Source organism: Euprymna scolopes, chromosome 32 (genome assembly GCF_053919585.1).
Source record: "Euprymna scolopes isolate OS-2025 chromosome 32, ASM5391958v1, whole genome shotgun sequence".
Lineage (NCBI taxonomy): Eukaryota > Metazoa > Mollusca > Cephalopoda > Sepiida > Sepiolidae > Euprymna > Euprymna scolopes.
In genome coordinates, this window is record NC_136513.1 from 57,842,784 (window position 1) to 57,859,573 (window position 16,790).

General features: G+C 38.5%; 1 protein-coding gene across 1 annotated transcript in view; it reads right to left on the bottom strand.

Annotated features, from left to right (window-relative positions):
- The window catches only part of LOC145256380 (zinc finger FYVE domain-containing protein 1-like), a 119,956-nt gene that overhangs the window by 69,128 nt on the left and 34,038 nt on the right, over positions 1-16,790 (bottom strand). The window lies entirely within an intron of this gene.

A 16,790-nucleotide genomic window follows, 5' to 3' on the forward strand; every position in this document is an offset into this window, starting at 1 on the left:
CAGGTAGGTTTTATTTCAAAGAAATAAATATACATCTTTCACAAAACAGTTAAGGATTCAGTGAACCATTAGGAAAGGATGGGTTGTTATAGGATGAGGATTTTTTCTGGTCAAAATGTCATCTTTTCTTGACAGTTCTTGGTTTTGATGCTGCTGCTACTGTCTCAATTGCTGCTGTGATAGTGATGATTAATGTTATAGCAAGTGGACAAGAAGCTATCATAACATTGCTGCTATTCTAGATGAGGGCTGTAGAAGTCTGATTGGTCATCACAATTGTGATGAATTATGCAGAGCCATCTAGCAATGATTTCAGTGGTAAGATCTACAGATAGTATTTATTTGCTTCCCCATTGAGCAAATTAGGCACAAGGCTGCTTTTTTAATGTGGAGAGTGAAGGGTGAAATGGGGACCAGCTCTCTGGGGAGTAGGGGATCTGGATAGTGACAATTGGTATGAAGGGTTTCCCCTACATTGACCAATAACTTATATGTGGGGCTGCCCCCACATATGGTCTTTGTTTGACATTTGTTGCCCGGCCCCAAAGATCTACAGATGGAGACAGTCATAATAATGATGAAACTGAAGGATAAAGTTGTAAGTGAAGAGTTTTTTTATGAAGCTTGGATAGCTGCTGCTGCTGCTTGGGATGCTTTAGTAAGATCTGGTTGGTGGGCAGATTAATGATGTTAATACAAAGAGGACATGTTAAAAGATAATGTTTTTGTTAGAAAGAGTGCCAAACCGTAAAGGAATCACAACACCAAACTATTCATGGAAGCATGCAAAGGAGGTCTACTCATGACATGCAACTACAAACGGCATGCTGGAGCAGTGCTTGCAACCTCAATTTGTTACTATAATTGTACCAATTTCAATTGGGGTTACCATCCTTGCATCAACCTGCACAGTTACAGTAGACTGTGCTGTACTAACATCAAAATGTAATGTTTTTTCTAGACTAAAACAATTTTCATTTTCGTCTCATGCTGAAGATACCCGTGGTTTTGAGAGCTGGATTTTCCCTACATTGAAAACGGATTTTTTTTTATTGAATTTGTCTTCATCCAAAAGTAAGTAAATAGTGCTGTAAGCCTGTGAGGACTAACGCAGTCGTCATGGTCTCCTGAAAGTAAGATACTAAAAAAACAAAATGTGAAAATATTTGATTTTTCTCCTTTACCTCTTAATTGGTGCAGTAATTAGTAAGAAAAAAAATCTAAAATAATTATCTATGTTAGATTCCTTTGTATCTGTTTCTCTGAAACTACCGAACCATGCGCTGAAATTTTCTATTGGCCTTTGTTATAAAATGCAGCGAACTTAGTATTATACTATCTATTCAGTGCAGGATTGAAGACAGAGCACAACTTTAATGATACTAAACCATAAAATTGACAAAGCACTCATTCTAAGTCAAGAGTTTATAACTTGTCAGTTTTTAATGGAATGATAGTTAAGGAATTAATCCAATGTAATGAAAACAAAAACAAACCATGTTCATTAATGTTTCGTTTTTATTCAAAGATTTTCTTAAGATGCTGGGATGGCTAAGGGCAAAATCTGGAATCGAGAACTCTGACATGGAGAGCAATGTTTTTCGCACTGCATGTGAAATTTAATGAAGAATGATCCCTCATATTTGAGCCAGTCTGGCTTTTTATGGCAGTTAAGCTTTTTGCAATGGGAGATAAATTCTATGTATTTTTGGGGGGGCGGGGGGATATAATGCTGAAGAGTTAGTAAAAAAACTTACACTGCTCTACTTCCGATTGACACTCCCTTAAAAATTTGTTCCTAAATCCTACTACTAACAGTCAGAGTGGCAAGCTCTCAAAAATCTTGTAAAGCTATTTAATGGTTTAAAGTAGACCTCTTAAAAAATAAAATAAGTCCTAAGAGTACTGTTGCTACATCTGGGATGGATTTCCTTTTAGATAATATATATATATATATTCTTACTGCAAATAAGAATACAGTAAGAAACACGGGGTTATGAGTGAAAGACAAAGGGGTTTATTTACAAGGGAATACATGTGACATAAGAGTTATTCGACATATTTTCTTATTCTCTTCCTGTCTTTTTTCCTTCTGCCTCAGTCACGTGAGAGGGTCAATATATCCATAGTTCCTTTCATCTATGAAGGGATGTTAGGTTATTCCATTACATCACCTTCCCCCCAAGCTAAATTCTTCCATAGACTTTTGCTTCTACCATTTTTTCCTTTTTAGCCTTTGTCCAAAAAATTCGGTCCTTTTCCTTTCACTTCTCCTCACCATTTGTGTTTGCCGATTTTTTTACTTTTGGAGAGTGTATGGATTTCTGAGTTAGTGGTACTTCCTTGTTTGGAGGTTGTATATGGAAAGTGTCATATAGCACTTCCATTGGTAACTCTTGATTTTTGACTGTTTCTATGTATCAGAGTCTCAGTTGGTTAATATGTTTTTTGTGGAAAAAAAGTCTGCCCTTTTATAATGTAAACCATTCTCCCAATTTTTCTTGAGATTATGCCTTCTTCCAAGATAATTTTTGAAGAAAACTTTATCCCCGTCATTGTAAGTCTTGTACCTTACATTATCCTTGATACTTTTTTTTTTACTCTTTCTCTTGGGATTAACCAGTCGAACACCGAATGTACCTTCCTGGCAAACATAATTTCAGCTGGGGATAATTTAGCATTTGGATTTAGTGTTATCCTATATATTTGCTAAGAAGTTTTGAATGTATGGGGAGGGGGAGATCTCGCGGCTAGTTGGCAACCTTTACATAATTTCACCATTTTCTCAATGTCCTGATCCATTCCAGGCTAGTATGTGAATCATCTCATTAGGACCTTCATTCTGGAGATTCCAGGATGTGCCATCTGGAATTCTTTTAGGATTTTCTTTTGTAATACTTGCGTTATTACCACTGTCTGCATACATCAGAGTTTCATCACACATAGAAAATGGAAACACTTAATCCTTTTCTATTCTTTTTGTCTTGTCCCACTTGTTTTTTTATCTTGTTAATATATTTATCTGTTTTCGCTGCTTTCTTTATTTCCTCAAGTCTAACAGGAAGTTCCCTAACAGTATTTATTAATATATCTGTTAGTTCATTTTCTTCTTTTAGTGCTGCTATAACAGTTTCTTCAAATTCAGTTCTACTGGGGATCAATCTCGACAAACCATCTGCATGTTCAATTTTACTAGATGCTAGGTGTTTCATTTGGAAATCGTAATTTAGCAAAATAATACTCCATCTCTGTAATATATTTGCCGTACGAGTAGGAATCCCATTTTTCGAACCAATAATCGATAGTAATAGTTTATGGTCCGTTTCCAAGACGAAAGATCTTCCATGAATGAATCTATGAAACTTGCTCACGACATACACAATCGCCAGACCCACTTTTTCGATCTGACTGTACTTTCTTTAAGCGGGTATTAAAACCCTTGAGGCGTGAGAAATTGGTTTAGTAGACCCATCTTCCATTCTGTGTAGAACCACTGCTCCTAAACCGTATTCGCTCGCATCTGTCGCTACAATTAAATTCTTTTCTGGATCGTAATGTGCTAACGCTAGATCCGATAACAAACATCTTTTAATTTTTTGGAATGCTTCCTCACATTCTTTTGTCCAGAGACATTTTTTATTCTTCAATAATTCATTTAATGGTGCTCTTAGTTCACACATATTTGGGATATAAGAATTATAGTAGTTTGCTAGACCCAAGAATGACTAACTTCACTATATTTTCTGGTTTAGGCGTGTCTAATTGCTTCTGTCCTGTTTGGGTTAGGTCTTCTACCTTTCCAATCAATTATTTGTCCCAAATATTCAATCTTGTCCATACCATAATTACATTTTTCGAAAGCCACTTTAAATCCATAATCTGCTATTTTCTCGAATACCTTACGAATATGGTTTTTATGTTCTTCAGCATTTTTGCTTCTTATCAAAATGTCGTCTAAATAAGCCATTGCGAAATCCAAGCCTGCTAGCATGGTATCCATAATTTGTTGGAATAAATTTGGTGCTACTTTCAACCCAAACAACAATAGTTTTAGGGAAAATAATCCTTTATGAGTATTCATTGTCAGGTATTTAGAACAATCTTTGTGAACTTTGACCTGCAAATATGCTCCTGAGAAAATTTTTCCTCCAATTAACTTAGAAAATATTTCCTCAGGGGTAGGGAGTGGATAGTTATGATCCTTTAAGCAATCATTCAGCCCGTCAAAAAATCTCCACATACCCTGATTTTTTTTTTCTTTTTCACAAACTGTGGGTGATGCCCATTCAGAGTAATTCACTTTTTTTTTTATTACTCCAATTTCTTCGAGTGTTTTTAATTCTTTCTCGATTGTTTCTAATGCCGAATATGGAACCTTCCTTTTGGGTTTAAACACAGATTTGCTTCATCTTTCAGTTCAAATTTCACTTCCGTTTTAGTGCAGCAACCCAGACCTTCAGAAAATACATTTTTAAAATCCTTCTTCAAATCCCTAACAAATTTTCCTGGCAGTTTGGGACTTTCAGATCCTGTCAAATTTACTCTTTTGCAAAATGAGTTTAATGGTTTCTCCCATAAATTGAAAAGTATCATCAAATCTATACCGAATAGATTAGAATTTTTTCCGGATATCACATACATTTTAGTTTTTACAGTATTTTCATTCAGGGTCACATTAGTATAAAATTCACCCTTAAATTTTAATCTATTTCCAGACATTCCTCTGGCAATTTTCTTTGTATTTTGCAGCTTTGGCGAACCAATTTTCTTTGATGTCGTTTCATCAATTAAGGATATGTCACTTCCAGTATCCAAAAGACCGCTTACTTTCTGGCCATTAATTCTAACTTCAATATATTTCCTTTTTTTACCATACATGGATTCTTTTTTAGAATCAATGGTCTATATTTCAGGCTTACAGTATTTCTTTTTTGCATACTGTTGACCTGTGTCCTTTACACCTGCACTTATAGCATATTTGCTTTTGAAGTAGCACTCTTGTGAAGTGATTCTTTCCTCCACATGTCTTACAGTATTTTTTTTTTCACATAGTGGTCACTTTGTATTTTGTCAACATTTTTCTCTTCGATACTAGTATTATCCCGTTTTAAATTTAACAGTTTCTGGCATTCCTCAGTAACTTTCTGGAAGGTTATTTCTATGTCTTGGTTCATAATGGATAATATCCTAGAACAAATCTCTTTATCCTTGCACAAATATCAAGCATTTAAACACGTCCTCTTTTAGGTCTTTCAACTTAAATAACTTGCATTTGGCATTTACTCTCCCAGCATAGGCGATAAAATCTTCATCTTGTTTCAAAATATTTAAACACCTATAACGAGTATAAAATAAGCTATCCCGCTCCCCGAAAATGTTCGATAAAATTTCTATAGTCTCTTTAAAAGAAATATCTTCGGGTTTCCCCGGGAGTATAAAATTGGCATATTTGGTATTTTCATGGGAACCCAGTTTTTGCAACAGTAAATTAATTTTTTCTTCATCCAACCAGGCCTGACATCGTTTGGAAAAAATATTTTTGTATCTACAATAATATGCTGGAAACGTTAAGCCATTAGTTGGTTCATATAAAAATTCTATCAGCGAATTTGAAATTCCTTCCGGAGTGAACTGACAATCCTTTTTTCTTGTTTCATTAATATTGTTTTTAATACTTCATTTTGTTTTAACTGTTCTTTGTAAAAATTCCATTTGGCTTTGTTGGGCCGCCAGTGCTAATTGTATAGTTTTTATAAACTCTGCTAATTGTTCCATGTTGAAGAATTTTTTTTTTTAAAACACAGTAATAAAACAAAAGGTTAACAGTATCTGCACAAAGCATTAAATAAATTCACTGAATAGATTTTTTTTAGCCACAAAAAAACAAAAAAAACAAACACTTTTTTGTAGATAAGGTTTTTGGAGGGGGTTACACACACGAAATTGACACTGAACCAACAGCATACATGCATTCTTTTCCGCCATATTTTTTCTTATGAAACAAAAAGAATTTGAAATGGACAACTTTCATCTGTTCTGAGAAAAATTGTTCTTTTTAGTGCTTCGTGAAATGTCAATTTCTTCTTGTTTTTTTTCAGTAGGCCGTAACAGACTGAATTAAAAAAAATTTTTTTGTGTCTTAGCTTTTTTTTTTTTTTTTTCAGTATTTGAATTTTTCCGTGCAGTATTTTTTTCCATTCGTTGTCCAATATCTTTTTTGCTTAAAGTTTCCTTTTTGTGAATTCGGATCCTGTTGCTATTTGTTATATCCTTACTTTAAGAATACAGCAAGAAACACGGGGTTCTGGGTGAAAGACAAAGGGGTTTATTTACAAAGGAATACATGTGACATAAGAGTTACTCAACATATTTTCATATTCTCTTCCTGTCTTTTTGCTTCTGCCTCAGTCACGTGAGAGGGTTAATATATCCATAGTTCATTTCATCTATGAATGGATGTTAGGTTATTTCATTACATCAATATATATATATATATATATATTCTTCTTCTTGCTCGTCCATCGAAGTCGACGATGACCAAGGTATCAATCAGTTCGGCATCAGGGGTTTCCTGAGATGGCTGATGAGGCCAATCCGTGCTCGGCAGACTCTTCCACACTCTGGACACGTGAAGGCGGTATCGGCAGGCTGTGAACTGGCAGCTCTCTCCTTCCTCCTCTTGCGCTTCTGCTGGTCATGTGTCATGCGTTGATTCTCTGCCCTGTCAGCTCCTAGGCTGATGACAACGCCAGGCCGAACGTTTAGCAGCGCGACTCTCCCAAGACTGGGGGCTGATGTCAAAGTCTTTTAGGGACGTTCTCAGACAGTCTTTATATTGTTTCTTTTGGCCCCTGCATTCCGCTTTCCCTGGCTGAGTTCTCCATAGAAAAGTTGTTTGGGGATTTGGCTGTCGTGCATGCGATAGACATGGCCTGCCCACCGGAGCTGGGTTTTGCGGATTATGGTGGTGATGGTATGGAGCCCTGCGCGCGTCAAAACTTCTGTGTCAAGAATTCTGTCTTGCCAGCGGATGTTGAGAAGATTACGGAGGCATCTGAGGTGGAAGCCATTCAACTGTTTTTCATGTCTTTTATATGGCATCCAAGTTTCGCAGGCGTAGAGTAGGGTTGTCAGGACGACCGCTCGGTATACTTTCAGTTTGGTTGCGAGTGTAATGCCTCTCCTCTTCCACACATTGTCTCTAAGTCTTCCAAATGCACTGCTTGCTGTGGAGATCCTATGGTTAACCTCAATGTCAATGTTGGCGGTGCGGGAGAGGGTGCTGCCAAGGTAGGTGAATTGCTCCACAGCATGGATCTTCTGCCCTTTGACAGTGACGCCGGGTTCATGGTATGCATCTCCTGGGGCGGGTTGGTACATAACTTCTGTCTTCTTTGTACTGATGGGGAGACCAAAGTTGTCACAACTGGTGGAGAATCCGTCCATTTGACATTGCATCTCTATCTCATTTGGGGCATTAAGGGCACAGTCATCGGCAAAGAGAAGGTCTCTGATGATGGTTTCCCTCACTTTCGTGACTGCCTGCATTCGCCTGATGTTAAACAATTTCCCGTCACATCTGTACTTGATGACAATGCCAGAGTGACTGTCTTTGAAAGCGTCCTGGAGCATGGCAGAGAAAACCATGCTGAAGAGCGTCGGGGCTAAGACACAGCCCTGCTTGACCCCGTTGGTCACAGGGAAGGGCTCTGAGGGGTCGCCGTCATCCAGGACACGAGCGGTCATGCCCTCATGGAACTGCCTGACAATGGCGATGAACCTGTCTGGACAACCAAATTTTTCCATGATCTGCCAGAGGCCATTTTGGCAAACAGTGTCGAAGGCCTTGGTCAGGTCGATGAATGTGGTGTAGAGGCCCCGGTGCTGCTCGACACACTTCTCCTGCAGTTGGCGTGCAGCAAAGATCATATCAGTCGTCCCGCAGCTCGCTCGAAAGCCACACTGGCTCTCGGGAAGACGACCATCTTCAAGGTGCACCAGCGATGGAAAGAAGGGATATCCCGCGGTGGTTGTCACATGACTGACGATTTCCCTTGCGTTTGTAAATGTGAACGATAGTAGCATCACGAAAATCTTGGGGTAATTCTTCACTCTTCCACATGGTTTGGAAGAGTTCTGTCAGTCTTAAAAGCAGTGTAGGTCTACCAGCTTTGTATACTTCTGCTGGAATTGAGTCGGGGCCGGGGGCCTTCCCAGAGGAAAGTTGCTTGATGGCTTTGCTTACTTCCTCTGACGAGGGTGGGATGTCGAGCTCCTCGTTGATAGGCTCCTGGCGTAGTCGGTCGATGGCTTCATCGTTGATGGAAGATGGTCAGTTTAGCACGCTGTTAAAGTGCTCCGCCCATCTATCAAGGATCTGCTTTTTGTCATTCAAGACAGTTGTTCCATCGGAGCTAAGCAGGGGGGAGGAGCTAGAGGACTGGGGATCGTAGACAGCCCTCAGCGCATCGTAAAACTTCCTCATATCATGGCTATTGGCATGCTCCTGGATCTCATCTGCTTTGGCGCTAAGCCAGGCATCCTACATGGAGCAGAGTCTGGCCTGCACCTTGCTGCGGATGTTGATGAAGGCAGCTTTCTTTGCGAAACACTTGGGGTCACTCTGATGTGCACGGAGAAGTTGGCATTTCTCCTCCAGGAGGGGCTGAATCTCAGAGTCATTTTCATCAAACCAGTCCTGGTGCTTCTTTTGCTTGGGTCCAATGATTTTGAGAGCGATGGAGTAGGTGGAGTCTCTGAGGTGTGCCCACTGATCTTCAATAGTGTCTGAGATGGTGAGGGGGACAGATAGCTTGTCGTTGATTGCTTCCTGTAGCTCATGGATGACATCTGGACTTTTAAGTTTTTCTAGGTCAAGGCGCTTTGTGACTTTCTGGCCCTGAGGTCGCCTCTTGGGTTGGATGTAGAGGCACATTTTGGATATGATCAGGCGGTGGTCTGTCCAACAGTCGGCACTACACACACACACAGCCTTGGTCAATCTTACGTCTCTCCTGTCCCTTACCCTGATGATGACGTAGTCAATCAGATGCCAGTGGTGGGAGCGTGGGTGCATCCACGACGTCTTGCTATGGGTGGGTAGGCGGAACATGGTGTTGGTGATGGAAAGGTCATGTGCAGCGCAAAGGCTGAGCAGCCGTAGGCCGTTGCTATTGCACTTGCCCACTCCATGGTGGCCAAGGACCCGGTCCCAAGTGGAATGGTCCGTGCCAACGCAGGCATTGAAGTCGCCGAGGACGATGAGCTTCTCTCTCTGCGGAGCAGCGGAGATGAGGCTTTCCAGATCTTCATAGAACTGGTCCTTGGTATCTTTGGGGTTAGTCATGTTTGGTGCGTAGGCGCTGATCAGTGTGGCGGTTCTTGCCTTGCTGAGCGGGAGTTGCATCTTCATCAACCGGTCATTGATGCCGTCCGGGATACTGACCAGCTTCCTCACATGCTCAGTCTTGATGGCGAAGCCCATGCCAGCCTTTCTGCGCTCCTCGCTGCTGCGTCCACTCCAAAAAAAGGTGTAGCCGCCACCTGACTGTCAGTTGACCCTTGTCTGAGAGGCGAGTCTCACTGAGGGCTGCGATGTCTACCTTATAATGGGCAAGCTCCCTTGCTACGAGAGCAGTTCTTCTCTCGGGTCGGTCAGCTCTGGTGTTGTCGAGCAAAGTACGAACATTCCAGGATGCTAAGGTAAGCACCAACCCTTTCTTTCTCATGTCTCGACCGCTGTGAGGGAAACCCCGCCAGACACGGTATGCTGGCCAGGGGTGATGTTGAAGCAGCTATGTTTAGGGCTCCTTTTATCGCCCCGTCCTCATGCAATGGAGGCGAGCAGAGAGATCCTGAAAAGGACTGCTCGGTCGGCCAGCCAGTTGCCTGCACCCCCTCACTGCTTCGGTCGAATGGAGTACGACCAGTTTCTGGGCCGCCTGTGTGCAGGTTTGTAGCTACAGCTCCCAGCGATTTCCACACCTGCTGCTTTGCCGCTCGCTCATCGCCACAAGGCTTGGTGTTGACGCAATGTTTGACACCCTGACTTGCGCTGGATTTGGATTATAGTGAGGGGGACTTGTGATGCATCGGCCTCACTCTCTTGTCCTGGCCCGCCCAATTCCAACGGCAAGACATAGTCGAGACGGCTGGGGACGAACAAGGGTGCAGGAGCTGCCGGAGGGAGGCAAGTATGCCATCCAACTGCCTAAGGGGCTCCACTCCGTCGTTTCTGTCGGGGTTGCTCCCCTAGCCTTATCCATTTCCATGGCTCTCACAAGGCAGTGAGGCCATTTGACCCATGGCTGGGATAGGGATTGGTAATGTGTCAGGGCATGTCCACACGTCGGTGGGCCGTAGCACAGTCCCTCTGGGACTCCCTACTGTTCCGAGATCCTCTACTGATTCAGCCTGGAGTCGCATGACAACCAATTACCGTGTGTAACCACGAGGAGGCACAGCAGAGGTCTTGATGATGGAGAGGCTGTGTACTGACAGGAGAAGACTTATGCACTCGGCTTCTCGTTTCGCGCAAGGCTAGCCAGTGGTGGTTGCTGAGAGCGAGATGGTGCGTAAGCCAAGACGCTACCTTATAGCTAACACACTTGCGCATCACATCACCCTGTGTGCATTGCACACACACACACATATATATATATATACACACATACATACATACATACACTAACTACATATTTTTGTTAACTTGACTAATTACTCTTTTCTTCACTAAGAATTGCTTCTTATTTGACTATCCCCACAGGGGTGATGAAAACAATGTTTCTTAACGCCTTTATGTACGAAGACCATATATAGCTAATCTCACCAACCTCCTAGTAGCAACTGACTAGTTAAAAATATTCTATGTCAGGTTTAAGCCAAGTAGATATTTCCCAAATGATTTGAGTTTAAGACTTCCAGTAAAAAAAAAAAAAAAATGAATTAGTCTACCTGTCCAATTAAAACCCTAGAAGATTTTATGAATGTGGCATTAAAATTTTTGATAGAAAGAGTTCAATTGAATGAAAATTGCAGACAATTAAATCCGATTTTTTTAAATCTATAAATAGAAAAGCGAAAATGTATGTATGTGTGTTCGCTTTTTCTGTGTCTACAAAAGGCTTTTTTCAGAGAAGCGGTCGGTCGCCTAACAACTTTTTAAAACTTTTTATATCACATGTAAATCGTAATATCTCAGAGTTAACGGAGCTCGCCTGTATATTTAATTTGCTTGACTTCGGGAAGATAAATATTCAACATTTGTTGCTCGCCGCATGTGGGTTAGTCTTTTTCCTATAACATCTTGGAAAAATAAAAATAAAAAAAAAGCGTTCCCGCAGTAAATGAAATACTATTCCGCAGTCAAACTTGACCTCATTAAGTCATTAAAACATGCACCTGCCAAATCCAAGTAATTAAATAAATTAAAATGTGTTTCTGTTAGCATCTCGCGGTGGCCGAATGGTTAAAACTGTCGCACTCTTTTTTTCACACTTTAATTTACAACTTTGCCTCAAGGGTTCGGGTTCGATCCTCATACTTACCTACCAAAACATTTTTTTGGGCAGGTAACCTTTTGAGATCTCCAGACAACAGATAGAAATCTAGAGAAACAGAACAGACCACAAAGCAATGGAAAAGATCAAGACAAAAACTTAGGATCCAGTTAGTTGTTGAGGTTGTCCTTTCTCTATTAATCATGCATAACTAGGGACAAAAGGTGGAAGGAAGCCACAAATAGGTTACTGGACCTCCAAAAATTATCAAAAACCGTGATCATGACAACAACCTTTATCACTCACCACCACAGTAGCCCTTTACCCTACAGTGGCAATATGCATTGTTTGGGATTAATAGAAGAGGAAAAAAAGAGGAAAGGCAAACAGATGCAACAGACTAGAAACAAAGGTAACAGATATGTGTGTATAGCTTTGATAAAAACAAGATGAAGACACCTATGAATTACATACAAGGTCGTTTGTATTGCTATCACTACAGTGAAGTTACAACCAAATCAGATATTTACAAACAAATATTTACTATTTGATAAGATAAGTCAACTTGGACAATAACAGATTTATCTCTAAAGTTTATTTTCAAAAATCTTCATTCCAAACAAAGCATATTGCCATTTAGAAATAAGGGCTACTATTTGGGATCATGTCTAACAGGGGATATTGCGAGTTAAGCAGCGAGATGTCTGTTCACAGTACATTTAAACTTCTGCATGTTAGTACAACCAGGGAGGCAGGAAACAAGGAGGGAATTCCAAAGTTTAGCACTGAGGGAAGAAATTAGAGTAGATTTTTCAATATCTAGAAACCTTAATGAAGGGGTGAGATTTAGAAAAAGAACCATGAATATGGCATTGTTAGAATCATCAATACTTTGGAAGTGTAATATCGAAAATTCAGAAAAAATTAATTTTTTCTACCTTGACTACAAAATCTAATGGGGGGGGGGAGGGTTATGCAAAAACAATTATATTTTAACATCTGTGCATGTGTGAACACCATTCGTCTCTCGCATACGTTAAATACAAGAATTTGGAATGTCATGTGATGGTCGCCATAGCCGATTGGGTTAGAGGGTTGGCTCATAGTTTTGAAGCTCACACACCTTACCCTTACAGTGGACTTTTACTTTTCTTTTGTATTTAAACAGGGATAAGATTTAAAATTTTATTTTGTGCTTTATATTATTTACTTGGCATTTTTATATGTGGTTGAAATCAACTGAGGGTTATGTAAATCAAACCTAACCCTAATTCATAGCAGTGGGCCGACATCAGTGGATTTTCCTTTCAGCAAACAGTTAAATTAACAGACAAACAAAAAATTAATTAGCAAGTGTAGTCATCTGGCCTTCATCTCTTTCACAATTACAATCTACACATGCAGGATTCCTACCTTCATTTGTTAAGTAAGAATTTGCAACGTCAAAGCTGTTGCAAGGTTAGCCTAATGGATAGTGTGACCGCTTAGAGTTTGCTTTTTTTTAGGGTCATTGTTTTTTCTTTTAATAACAATGTTTATTTTGGTTAAAAAATTCTATTTTGTTAGTTTTAAAATTGAATTCATTTCATTTTTTTTTTATTTTTAAGTTTTTCTATCCTATCTTTCAAGGATAGATAAAAAAAAAATTCTTAAGTTTACGGATTATACTGATTACTCAAAGTAACACGGCTGTTGCTACGGACAATAAATAGAAATCTTTCTAGACTGAGGCAGCATTTAAGAAATTCTCTTAAACTGGTATATAATAAAGTGCTCAATATCTCAATAGCTTCTCTTTGTATCCAGTTTGTTGAAGAATCTAGGGAGGAAGTGGTCAGGTACGTTTTTAGAGATTACATTTGTGTTTTTATCTGTTGGTTTAAAGTAGGTTCACCATATCTTTTAAATGCCCCCTACCCTCCATATACTTGGATAGGGGTGGGAGTATCGACGTTGCCCATGATGGATCGACATAGTAATGAAAAAGTGTTCAACATCCTTAGTATAGCAGGTATGCCCAAATGCAACTTCTTTCTTATTTGTGAACCTGAACAACGCTGAGCATCTCTGCTAGTCTAATATATAAAGAGCAAACGCCTGTATCTAGGTCTTGCTAAAAATTTTGAAATACAATTTTAATCATTCTGGTACAGTATTCAAGGATAGGAACTCAGAAGCATATTGTGAAATTTAGAACAAAATATTTTTTCCTACCTTAACGACCGCAGAATCTGATGGGGGAGGAGGGGTATGTAAAATAGTCTTTCTAAACAATTTCAACATCTGTGCATATGTGAACAGATATGTTAATACAGAAACTTGCAATGTTGTGGTATAAACATCACCATGCCCAAATGTGTTGGAGGATTATCTCGTAACTATTGTTTTGACGTTCACGCTCACCTTTTTATTTTTAAATTTTTGAAAGAGTTTATTTCTGTAAACTTTTGCATGTAAACAGGGTTAAAAGATTTTATATTTTTTCGTACTTTGTATTATTTACTTGGCATTTTTTTTTTTAATCAGCGGTTAAATTAAAACAAATTTTTCCTTATTTTGATATATTTTTTTTAAATGGGTGGTCGATTTAGCTGAAGATTAATTTTAAAGATCAGATTACTATTTAAAGGCATGAACATTACTTACGTAAATCAAATATTTTAAAAACTTTCCTCACTCACATGCCACTATTCTAAATTTGTAGAAGTGGGCCGACATCAGTGGATTATTTTCAGATTAACTTATTGCACAGAAAAAAATTAAAACATCATTCAGCAAGTGTAGTCCATTGCAACTTCATTTTCTTTTGGCTTAGGCAATGCCGGGTACCGCTGCTAATATATGGAAAAATGAATATATAAATAGCTTTGGTTTTTCATCAACATTTTGCCTTTAAAGACTGATGATTTAAGAAATATACAAGTACAATATTTGAACATATTTAATCTATATTTCCAAATTGTATTGTATTTTTTATTTCTTAAATCAAAGTCTTGAAAAAGCTGAAATGTTCATGAATACATAAATAATTTTGATTTTTCCTTTATTTTTCCATGTTAGAAAATTATTTCCATAATTCTCATCACACTGTTTATGGGCAAACCACTTGAGATACCTAGCACGTAAAGCATCGAAAATTCTTCCATATTATGCTATATCAGAATGGATGAAGGGATTCTCTATAATTTGCTGCTATACATTCATCCGATCATGGCATGGTTATTATACATACAGATCAAAAACACCTTATTCTAAATCCCGAAAGAAGTATGCCTAGATGTAAGGATCGGCAGCAGATTACATCTAGGCACCACAGAAAATATTTCAGACAAAGTGTGACAGACCAAACAATACTATACAGAGTATTAAATTTAAAACCATTTAAAATGTAGGACGTTTTTGTGCACAATGAGAAAAACAATTGTGTCCAGTCTAATTGGTTTCTAGAACAATAATCTGTATTTTAACACTGAAATACAATTACCTTTTGTTTTATTAATTCATGAAGAGTTGCTATTTTACCCATAGTATGGTGGTGGATGGATAGAGCATATTCATGCATGAACGAATACAGGGTGACCCCCAAAAAACAGAGGACATTCAATTGTTTTTCTGAGCATTTTACAGTCAATGGAGAAAAAAGGCCAAAGACCCTAGTGTTTTGATGTGATGTTTTGAATATAATAAACTAGTTATGACCAAAGTTTCATTTCATTCAGACAAAACACTAAGAAACAGGGCCTAATTAGAGTTGGGGCCCGTTTTTTTGGGTCACCCTGTATAATACTTCTGACTGAATCAGATTTTGGTTCATTGATTCCAAAGTTTGTGGCAGTAACCATGACATTAACAATCTCTTCTGATAATTGATAATACAAAGAATTCATTTAAAATGAAGTTTTTAACTTGAGAATAGACATACTAGCTGAAGTGTCAGCTTTATCAAACCTTTCTTTCCTATGCATCAGTTAAAATGTTTTGTTGTTTTTTACTTTAAATTGCAAAACAATTTTTTTTTTTAAAGTACATTCAAGCTTATGATTATGATCTATTAGGTTAAGTTCTTGTGGAATTTTTAATTTTGATTTCAAATGATTATTTTCAAATAAGTTTTCATTATACCTTTACCTTATATCATCTTAAAGATTATTTTCCGCTCTATCTAATCGTTTAAATTACAATCGTTTTACAATCTTTTCAGAACGTTGAATATAAAATGGAAAAAGCAAATTCGTACACTTTCAATCCAAGCTAGGCCAAAAAGCTGCTGAAACACCTCGCAATATCAACAGAACGTTTGGTCTGAACACACAGGACAATGATGTCTTACATTTTGTGGCGACAACAAAAGTCTTAAAGATGATGAGCAAGTGGTAAGCCATTGAATATTAACAACGATCAATTAAGAGTTTTAGTCGAAACCAATCCATGCGGAACTGTTTGAGAACTTGTTACAGAATTAGACGTAACATACAATTTCCAATCACTTGAGATTGAAAAGAAAAAAAAAATTGATAAATGGGTGCCTCAAGAATTGAATGACAACCAAGAGAAACACCATTATGAAGTGTCATCTCTTATGCAAGAAGACCCCGTTTTGACCGGGTTGTGACTTGTGATTAAAAGTAGGTTTTTTATGACAACCAGCTATGCTCGCTCAGTGTTTAGACGCCAACGAAGTTCCACAACACTTCCCAAAGCCAGAGTCGCACTAAAAGAAGGTCATACTGACTGTTTGGTTGTTTGCGACTGGTCTCACCGATTAGTTTGTTGAATGCAGGCAAAACCATTAAGGCGAAGAAGTAGTGTCAACAACTTGATGAAATGCAACACCTAGCATCAGTCAACAGAAAGGGCCCAATTTTCCTACTTTTTTTAGCATTTCAACAACTTTCTGTGTGAGAAATATTTCAAAACCTAAGCAATATTAAAAATGCCTTCAACTTCATTGCAACCAGAACACAAGATTTTTACATTACTGGCATAAATACACTCATCTTGCATTGGAAAAGGGTGCTGATTCTGATGGTGCTTATTTCGATCAATAAGTTTTTGTTTGAGCAGAGACATGTTCATCTGAATTAAAAAGTTAAAAAATGCAAGAGCTTGTCAAACTGATGTATTTGGTAAAAATTAGTTGGCAAAAGAGTGTGGGGGGGACGACGACAATGAGATTTGAATCCTGAAATATTGAAACTGTAGGTGAACACTATCCACACAGCCACTAATCAAATGAAAATATTTTGTCCCTAAGTTTGGTATAGATTTGTTTTACCTCCTGCATAAATCTAA